The following is an 11124-nucleotide window of genomic DNA, read 5'->3' on the forward strand; positions in this document are numbered from 1 at the left end:
GAAAAAGAAAACAAAAAGAAAAAAGAAGGAAGGAAAGGAAAGAAAAAAGGAAGGTAGGAAGGAAGGAAGGGAGGGAGGGATTCCTTTTGGAAGTTCTTAAAGAATGTGGAAACCACAGTCCTATAATATTAATGTATTGGTTTGAATTGAATTGCTGCTTAGAAATATATTTACAAGGTCAAGAGTTACTAAGTTATTCCACAACGTCAGAGAATTTAATTCCTGATATTTAGGTGTGCCATTTATTTACAACTTGATTTCTGTTACTGCCTTTTTTCCCTTCCTTTTATTCTTTTTTTTTTTTTAACATTTATGTATATGAAAAATGTCTCAAGGTAAAATCTTCCTGCATGACATCAGTTATAGAGGAAGGCCTCCCATTAGGGAGTTATAACTGTAGTCAAGAGTAGTTTTCTAAAAAGAGAGGGAAAAAGCCTTTTTAATAGAGGGTAATGGGTGACTGGAAGAAAAATTCTAAGCAATAGAAGTTGTCTGGGCTGGCAGTGGCTTTAAATGAACAAGAAGTTCATTGCGGTAAATGAACTAGGGAAGGGGTTTCACAGTGTACTTCAACAAGATACAGAAGATATAAATCAATAGGGCCTGGCGTCCACACAAATTAATGGCATAAATCATGAGTATTTTAATTCATTTCTTGATAATAAAATGTCTATCACTTTACAGATATATTTACTAAAACAATTTATAGAGTAACCTTGACCATGAAATATTCTCTAATTATTCTAGAAGAGTTTCCAGTAAATAGAACCTACACATTCAGAGGAACTTAGAGGAATTTCAAACATGGATTAACTCTTTACCAAATGAAGAAATATTTTTTAAAAATATTATTCTGTCAAAGCATTGACTTCTAAAAATTCTTTGCAATGTTTTAATTTAGCCACAATTAGAAAGTACCAGACACCTGCCCAGTTCTGCAGCTCCAAAGTTTCCCCATTCCCTTCCCCAGATATGGTAGGTTTCTATGTCTAATTTGTATATAGTAGTTAACTTTCATTGAGCTCTGCCAAAGAGCTAAGCATTCTATATGTATCCTATAATTTAACTGCTATAGCATTTAACTGCTACATCAAAATGTAAGGGAGGAAAAGTCACAGGAAGATAGTGTTTTGTAGGGCATATAAATCAGATGTTTCAGATTTGTTTTTTTCTTAATAGGCTTATATAGGCCTATATTTATGCACCTCAGGCTTCAGAGCCTTTATTTTATGGCTTAAAATTAAAAGGCACTTTCACATTTACTATTTCACGTGATAGTTTTTGTTCTAAAAGATACGTACAGAGTACATTGTAAACTGACCTCACAATTGCCACCAAAACTGTTAAATTTGTTTTTTATAACACTGTAAAATTGGTTTTAAATTATTTCTTTATATTGCATGCTTTACTGTCTTTGCATCTAGTGATGTTCACATCCTTACCATTTCAACCTCCACTCCCATAGCCACACCCTGAATCATGCAGAATTACTCCACTACTGATATCTTAAATTGAAGTAATCCTGCTTAATCAACAGAAATTCATTTTCTTACAATTCTGAAGGCTAACCATCTAAGATTAATTTGCTGGTAGATCTGGTTTCTTCTTCTTCTTTTTTTTTTTTTTTTTTTTTTTTTTTTTTTTTTTTTGAGACAGAGTCTTACTCTGTCAACCAGGCTGGAGTGCATTGGCACCCTGTCAGTTCACTGCAACCTCAGTCTTCTGGGTTCAAGCAATTCTCCTGCTTCAGCCTCCCAAGTAGCTGGGATTACAGGTGCCCAGCACCATGTCCTGCTAATTTTTTTATATTTTTAGTAGAGACAGATTTCACCATGTTGGCCAGGCTAGTCTCAAACTCCTGACCTCAGGTTATCCGCCTGCCTCAGCCTCCCAAAGTGCTGGGATTACAGGTGTGAGCCACCGTGCCTGGCCCCAGATCTGGTTTCTTCTAAGACCTCTCTCCTTGGCTTATAGCTGGCCATCCTCTCTGTGTCCTCTCACGATCTTTCCTCTGTGTCTTAATTTCCTCTTCTTATTAAGATACTAGTCAGTCCAAATTAGAACCCACCCTAATGAACTCACTTAATCATAGTTACCCCTTTAAAGACCCTATCTCCAAACGCAGTCATCTTCTGCTCTACTAGGGGTTAGGACTTCAACATGGGAGTTTGGTGGGGAGCACAGGTCAGCTCATGACACCTTCATTCCTATCATATCTCATCTTTCACTTTACTGGGAAGATTCAGACCCTTAAACCCTGTTCTCAAATCTTCATTGCCTTCTTTTCACAGCTTAGGACTCTTGTCTTTCACTTCAGCTGCCACCCTCAGAACAAAAGCTGCTACCCCACCATCCCCCTTCCTTTGAACCTATCTAGGAAAACCGTAACCTTAGACGAATTCACCTATTTTACTTTCTTCTCTGCTCCTAGATTACACTGCTCCCCGAGAAATGTTACATGTGCATGTAGAATGCTGCTATTGCCCAGGAAGAAGTCGTGGTCTATTAGAAATCTGTGTTCCTCAACCGCAACCAGACTTTGATACCCCAGGCAAGCCTTATAGGCAGTTCCTGCCTTTATTTAACACTCCTGAAATCTACTACTTGACCACTTACTCACTCATTCTCAACAGATGACTTTGCTCCCTACATTATAGACAAAAATAGAAGCCATCATCCAGGAAATTCCTCAACTCCACCATGCCTCTTTCTTTGAACCCAGCCCACCCATATTTGCCTCTACTCCCTTTCTTACTACCTATTCTATCAGACTGGAAATCTATTTGATTACAAAATTCATGTGTTCTATTTATATTGGGAATGGGTATGGCAGAGGCAGCAGGAAATGGGGAGAAAGGGGAAGCTAGCAAGATAATTCTTTCTGATACGTAGTCAAGCATAAAAATTACATAAAATGTTGTTATTTTAACTCAAAGTCTGAATGATACGGTTTTGCTGTGTCGCCACCCGGATCTCAACTTGAATTCCCATGTGTTGTGGGAGTGACTCAGTGGGAGGTAACTGAATCATGGGGGGCAGGTCTTTCCCATGCTGTCCTCACTAGAGTGAATAAATCCCATGAGATCTGATGGTTCTATAAGGGGAAGTTTCCCTGCACAAGCTCTCTCTTTGCCTAGTGCCATGCTTAGGAGGCTTCCTCAGCCACGTGGAAGTCTATTAAAAGTCTTTGTTTTGTAAATTGCCCAGTCTCAGGTATGTCTTTATCAGCAACATGAAAACAGACTAATATACTTGTATTTATTAATTTTGCTTTATAAAATTCTAGTATAAAATTATATCCCATCAAGCTTTATTAAAATATGTAGGTTTTTTCTTTCCTAAGAGGCTATCACAAGTTCTTACAAAAGTTACAAGTGAAATTAAAAAACTAAAGCGTATCTTAAGGAATTGAACAATGTGGGGCAGCGGAGGATCGGGGGAGGAAGTTATCCATCATATGCACTTGAAACAGATGTCTACTTGGTGGCTGCCCCAGAAGAATCATTTTCAGTTCCAAGGTCCAAGCCTATTAGACTAAGTGTCAATTGTGCAAAGCTTGGATGAAGATTCAAGGCCATCCTAGCACATTCTTCAAAGCCCTTCCTTTTTCAACTCTTTATCCAGTTCCTAACTTTTCTTAAACTTATAAAAATAATTCATTCTTATATTCCATAGTTCCTTGTACGCAATTTTTCTCAGTAGTGATCACATATGAATCACATTTTATCTGTAGTATAGACAGCAGCTTAAGGATATAGACATGAAATAATTTAACTGAACAATTATGTTAGAAAATTTTAAAATCAGAAGTTTAGCTGCAACCGTGGAGGAGTTTTTAGATTACATGTGTGGTGTTTTATCAATCTCTTATATGTATTTGTAATGCAAAAATCTTCACAACCAAAAAAAGATATTTGTTTTTATAGCAATTATACATTATTGCAGATCTTTGTATCACTAACCTATGAAAAATCTGGCATGCTTTTTGAGGTCAATGTCAATATCCCTTAGATGTTTACAATTTTTATTGATTTTTTCATCCTGAAAGTTCTTTCTATTCATTTCTCTTCAACATGGACATATTCTGTGGTTATTTTCAAGGCTGCAGCCCTGTCAAAGAGTATTAAAAACCCAGAAGAAATATATCAAATGGCTCTTCCACACCTGTCACAGTTATCCCAGGACCCCACATGCAGATTCCTCAGGCTAATACCACCGCACTGCCCCAGTGCCTTTCCATTTTAAATACCTTACATGTGATATCTTATTTTATTCTTACAACATTAGCCTGAGGCACATTGAAATTCAGGAGGAACCTGAAGTCTAGAGATTCCAAGTGACTTGTTCATGATTAGCAAAATAGCTAGTGGGGAGAGTTAAGTCTTTCAACTCTAACTTCCAGTATTCGGTCAACTACATTAATATATCTCTAATTTGAAATGTATTATAATTATTATTTTTCATTGGGGTGATATCTTTAACTGGCACATTGTTAAATAATAAAGGGTAGCACAGTTCTAGACTCTAAACCCCCAGTGGAATATCTGGATCAGGTCTACCGTTTATTCTTATAAGTTAGAAAGTCAACAATTGTGGTTGGAGAGAAGTTTTATTTCGATATCCCAGAAATGCGTTAGGACCAGAGATGTGAGAACCAGAGAAGGCCAGAAAATAGAAATACCAACCAAGCATTATGTATACTAACCTGATACTTTTTTTTTCTTTTCAGCTACCTGTTGTCTGGCTAAAACAAAAAGACATTTCAAAAATTAAAATTCTTAGCCATAAGTCTACTTATTCTTTACAATCCAATTTCATACACAAATTTTATCAGAGTCATGGTCTCCCTCTATTTCTGAAATAAGAGTATTTGATTCAGCTCCCTTATATACTTTTACGGCACTCAATTGCTGGGGGATATTGAGGGGTATCTACCAGTCTACACACCCTAGGTCCAATCTGTGTAGCTTACTTTTAGCTTCAAATATGTATCACTTAAAAATATTTTCATTATAGAAATTCTTTCCAAATACACATTCAAAAATATATATATATACATTCAAATTATGATATAAACAAAGTTTGAGTAACGAAGATGGGATGTCACAGAAGCCAAAACCCAACTGTGAGGGAGACTAAACATCCCTAGCATTAGTGCTACTCTGTATTTCATTAACTCTGCCCACCATAAACTCCCATCTCTTCTCTTCATCAATCTTTTAGTATTTCCACCCTCAATCAATTGAAATTTTTATTGAGCACTTTTATCTGATTGGCACTAGGAATGCTCCATACTTGGCATTAGGAATAGTACCATGAATGTAGGATGTATTCGCTTTCTTCAAAGAGTTTAAAAGGCAATTGGAAAAACAAGGCACACATAGAAAATTAAGTAATAATACAAGAGATCATAATAATGCAATGCGAAATAACAAGCAAGGTAAGTACATAAAAAGTGGCCATAAGTTAGGGAGAGAGAAAGAAAAAAACTGGCATTTCTGAGAACCTATTTTATGACAAGTTCTGTAAAAGTGGTTTTATAGATTATTGCATTTCTAGATGGAAACAGGCTTTGTTAATCAGCATTATATAAATGTTGTTTCCCTGAGTTTTGTCTATTTGAGATTTCTGGATCCTGAGTGTAATAGAAAGGATTCATTTAATGTAGGAATTTACTACTACAACACAATCATATTAATATCTTCATTTTATGAAAAAGAAAATTGAAGCTCAGAAAGATTAAATAATTTGCCTAAGGTCAAACATCCAGTAGGTGGCAGAAGCAACTTTCAAATTCTAAACTTCATGCAAGTCACACAAGTTTTTAAGAGTATCTCAAACACATGCTCTGGGATAAAAACCAGATGGCCTTCACTATAGCTAAGTTAAGATAAATATAAGTAGCATTGGTCTAAAAAACATGAAGCAGGATGCTGATATAAATGTCCAGTTACTCTTTGTTGAGGAATTGACCAGTGTAGTCTAAACCCCTAGCCCATGTGATCAAGGGTACCAAATCTGGTATAATTTGGTCTAGTTTGCACACTGGGCTCTCTTCATTTGTAAACTCGGCAATTCTCACAGTGAGGGAAGTTTGTTGCTTTCTTTGAGTGGTGGTAGGTGGGGAGAGTGTTTCAGGGGAAGTGACTCCTTTCTAGGCTTCACTCTTCATTTTTGACCCAGTAGGCTCAGGATGAGGCCTGATAATCTGTTTTATTTTGATTTGTAATCCATTCACATTAGCTTGCTGTCCACTATTTAAGAACCATTGCTCTCAAGCATGTTTCAGGGCAATACAGATTTGGTTTAGCTTAGTTTAAGTGACTGAACAAAGTCCACTTTAAGTAATTCATCTCTTATTTTCTGGAGCCGCTATGCTTACCTCCGCTATGCTTACCTTCGCAGCTAAAAGCTGCGAAACGTACTGCTTTAACCTACAAAAGCTTCTCTGAAACAGAAGTGTATATTTTTGTACCAATATTTTTCTTACCAGCTGTGCTTTCTTCCAGGGAGATGGTGCTTTGCCATTAAATGAGCCTGTGTGCAAAAATACTCTCTGTCAAGTAGCAACTTGCTGTTTCATATTCATCAGCTAATTTATTCCTGTGACCACCTTTTACAGTATCCCTATTTTACAGATTTTTTTAAAAAGCAAATTTAAGAAAGGAGATAACTTTCTCAAGTTCATGCAGCTGATACTCACTGGAGGTTGAGTTTCAAATTAGGTCTGACTGATGCTAAATTATTCTCCTTTGACTTTTCTCTGTCTTCATTTTCTCTCCTGCCTTATCCCTTGCCCATGTATTAAGTCCCATCCTGTTACCCACAAGCATACCTCAGTCTTATTCCTGGCTCTTAGTATTGAGGAAGTTGTCAACCTTGGCACTAGGTAGGTTTTAAACTGGACGTTCTGTTCATGTATGAATTTTCTGAATAATTCACTGGTTTGGTGCCCACTAAAAGGACCAACAAGATTATTTTCTGATAATTTCAAGTTTCATTGTGAAGATTACACATAAATTTTTTCTACTCCTTATTCATTCATCTCATTGTTTAATGCCTGTGTTTTATTGTCAAGGTCGATTTATTTGCCAGGAATATGAGGTCTCTACTTGAAAAGAAAATAGTTTTGTTATCATTTTTTTCCAGATCTCATCATAATCCCAGCAAAGATATACTGGTTAATGTTACCAATTGGTAAAGGTCAATGAGAAGCAGTAAAACAGTATTTGTCAATGTTTTATGAATTTAAGTGGGCTTAACTGTGGAGAAACTACTAAAAACCACAGTCTTCTCCTCTGTACTAGGCTTCCTATTCTAAAATAGGCTCATTTTTAAAACTTCTGACCATTCAGTAAATAATTTTGTGATAAACTATGTATGCGTAGGGCATCATGCTGAGTGCTGAGGAAAATCCAAGTTAGACTGTAAGATATGACTCCTATACTCTGTAAGAACTATCATCCATCTTCAGAAAGAAAAAATTATGCAATGATAATGATAACCAAGGAATTGTAGCTAATGGATAAAGTGAAAGTTCAGATGCCAAAGTAAACAGGGACTTGAGTTGAAGTAATTCCTAAGAATAAAGGAGAAAAATACCATTTTACTATAAAGTAGAGATTATATAACCACTTTAATATTCATCACAACAGAAAATGCTAAGTTATGTGCTTGAACAAGTTTTTTGTTGTTGTTCTCTGGTGAAAAGATCAAAGAACATTTGGATCTCTTCCGGCACCTCATAGGTCAAGCCAACAAAACTAACTTACAAATATTCCAGGTCTCCTATAAACAAACATATGCTGCTTTTCTCCAACATGGCCAAGCCCAAAGGAAGCGTTGTGCAAGTCTCCATGACAGTTTTCTGGCTCTAGAGTGGAGAGGGTAGGGAAGAACAAAGCACTTGCAGGGTGAGAATCTGAATCCAGCCTGAGCCGAAGAGGAGAGGCTAGTTGTTGCCAATGGTGGTTTAGGTAATGGTGTGAGTAGAAACCAACTACTCCTGGTTTTAGAGAAATGTGGACTGGTGGATGCTCTCTTAATACCACCTAACAAGTCCTTCTCATTTGAAAGATACTAAACTACAGAAGAATCTAAGAGAGCCTATGTTACCCTCAATGGGAAAGAAATAGTGGATGATTTAGGACAAAAGATTATTCTGTATTTGAATTTTGTGGAAAAAGCACAATGGAAGGAATTGGGGCCTCAAGCCTTACTACCAGGCCTCATAGTAGTAGAAGAAATACTTTCTTCTGAGGATGAGAAAATTCTTTTGGAAAGTGTTGATTGAACAAAAGATACGGACCATCAAAATTTTCAAAAATGCTTGAAACACAGAAGAGTAAAGCATTTTGGTTATGAGTTCCACTGTGAGAACAACAATGTAGATAAAGATAAGCCTTTGCCTGGGGGTCTTCCTGATGTTTGTGATAGCTTTTTGGAAAAATAGCTGAGGGAGGGTAACATTAAACATAAACCTGAACAATTGACCATAAATCAATATTAAGCTGGGCATGACTGTCATGGATTAAGTACGCAGATGGTATCACAGTGCCAGTTATGTTGCCTTGTTGGAGTTGGCTGGTGATGACAGGAGAATCTAGATACCTTCGGACCCATGGGTTACCCTTTGGCTTGTGATAGCCAGAGGAAAGAGACTCCTCCCTCATTTCCAGAGAGTGACAAAGAAACCTGATAACTCGAGCAAGAGTATGTCCATCAAGTTTATGAATAGGTTGCTGGGCACTTCAGCAGCATGAGACATACTGCTTGGCCACACATCATTGAGTTTTTGAAGGCTTTGCCAAGTGGTTTAATAGTGGCTAATACTGAATATGGTAATGGAGAAAGCACCTTGGCATCAATAAGGAGTTAGATTTGATTGGTTGTGATCAGAGTCAAAACCTTGTGGACATTTGTAGACTGAGACAATTCCAGGCTCTTGTTTGTGATGTATTGTCAGTACCAGTCCACAGTGGGTTTGGTATGCCTGAATCTCCATTGCTGTTATTCCCCATTTTGCAACAACAGAACATAGAGTGACAACTCTTCAAGAAGATGTTGGACTCCTGAAACCTAGTGGGAAGGCACTCATTTACGTCTGGGCAATGAAACAAAAATATATCATAATAAACAGAAGTCCAAGTAGCTTACAGGAAACAGAACTAGCCAAGGAAAGAGAGAGGAGATAAGCAGTTATACCTCAGTGCAGGGGATGCTTGTGAAGCAAATGCCTAATGCGGGCAGTCAAGACTCAGCATCTTCTGTCCCCTCCATTAATGACTCTTAGGAGGGAGGATATAATTCAAGGCAAGTTACTAATTCCGAGCTGCCTATTCATATTAACAGGACTTCTTTTTGTTCTCGGGTACTGTATTGGTTCCCTGGTACTTTACGGGAAACCCTGATAAAGATGAACCTGTTGAGCCATTTGGTCCCATATGATCGCATGGCCCAAGTCCGGTGTTTCATCCTTAGTTACATGTTCTGTAAGGGAGAATAGGAAGTCGCCTGCAGGACTGTGAGTGATGCCAGCATTCTGCAAAGCTACTATGTTCAAGAAAATGTGTGTGTGATTCTTCAAAAGGTTTGATTATTTACCTGAACATATCATATATAAAAAAGAAATGCTCATTTTCTTTCAAAAAAAGAATAAATTAATTATCATTTTAATTAAAAACTTATAAGAAACTACCAAAGGAGAGCCCTTAAGAAAAATTTGGAAGTAGAGATTCATTAGGAAACATTCAGTCGGCTGCTGTTGGCTGACCTCATAAATGTAGGCTCCTACAACTTTCCTACAAGAGAAGGTTTCTAAAAGCGATTAAAGTAATTTGTGCAGTGCTTGTAATTCTTGGGTAAGAGTCCACTGTTTCAAAGATAACCTTTTGTTATAAAGTGTTACTGAATGTACTAAATTATGTAGGATCTTAGTGAAGTAATTCTATCATATTTTAATAAAGGAAATATACCTGGTTAATAAAAAACAAATACATGCTAATCTTCAAATTAACTTGATTAATCTATCTATGAAAGCTATACTACTCATCACTGTAATTTTTTTATTGTAATATGTAACATTTTCATAAACTCTAAGGCAGACATGAATATCACACTAACGTCAGCCAGTAGGGTGCCTGTTTTGCTGCTTCTTTTGCCTTCCTGTGTGTTCCTGGGTGGTCCATCACTCTCAGGTGCAGTATGTGGACTCTAAGAATGAAATGGTCAGATTCTCTGGTGTGAAACTCAAACTACTGCCCTCATTCCTCATTTTTTAATTATACTGTCTCAGTGGCTTCTATATTACTTATGGGCCAATAAATGATGGGTATCCTCCTCTTGATGGTATTCTGAAGTCGGGAGAGTCGGGAGGGTGCAGTGAGTCATGATCGCACCACAGCATTCCAGCCTGGGTGACAGAACAAGACTCCAACTCAAAAAATAAAGAAAGAAAAAGAAAAATTGCCTGGCCCAAAATGTCATAGTGAGATCATTCATAAATTTAATCCTTAAAGTTCTTTCAAGTTCTAAAATTATATGATTCTAAGTGGAAAGTACATTTTGAAAATTATTGTTTTACAATGCAGACATGAGTATCGGGCTAATATCAGCCAACAGGGTTTCTGTTTTGCTTCTTCTTTGGCCTTCATGTGTGTTCCTGGCTGGCCCATCACTCCCAGGTGCAGTATGTGGGCTCTACGAATGAAATGGTCAGATTCTCTGGTGTGAAACTCAGACTACTGTCCTTGTTCGTCATGGGTCCAAAACTAGCCTGGAAAGTCTTTTTGGCCCTTATACAGCAACCCAGTTCCAGCTGATAGAATATGAGAAATGGAATGGAGCCTAAAAGGCTATCTTGTCCCCTCACCTCTACTCGCTCACAATTACCAAAGCAACCAACACAAGGGTTCTTCCTCTAATGAGCCTTAAAAGGGATCTTTCTTATTCCATAAGGCTCCTGCTCTGGAAGACTCTGGTAATGGCTGCCATTTTCCTGGTAACTTAGGGTTATTTATAACTTCAGCAGCTGCCACGGAAGGCTCTCAGATGAGAACTCAGAGTTGTAAGATAAGTTCTCCTTCATTTATTTTCCTTAATCATGACTGTCTTGGTTTTCCTGCC

At 37.4% G+C, this 11124-nt stretch overlaps 1 pseudogene; it reads left to right on the plus strand.

Annotated features, from left to right (window-relative positions):
* The first annotated feature begins 325 nt into the window (after positions 1-325).
* LOC111539251 lies at positions 326-9742 on the plus strand (annotated as a pseudogene).
* Positions 9743-11124: the final 1382 nt, after the last annotated feature.

The sequence above is a fragment of the Piliocolobus tephrosceles genome, chromosome 1 (assembly GCF_002776525.5).
Source record: "Piliocolobus tephrosceles isolate RC106 chromosome 1, ASM277652v3, whole genome shotgun sequence".
Lineage (NCBI taxonomy): Eukaryota > Metazoa > Chordata > Mammalia > Primates > Cercopithecidae > Piliocolobus > Piliocolobus tephrosceles.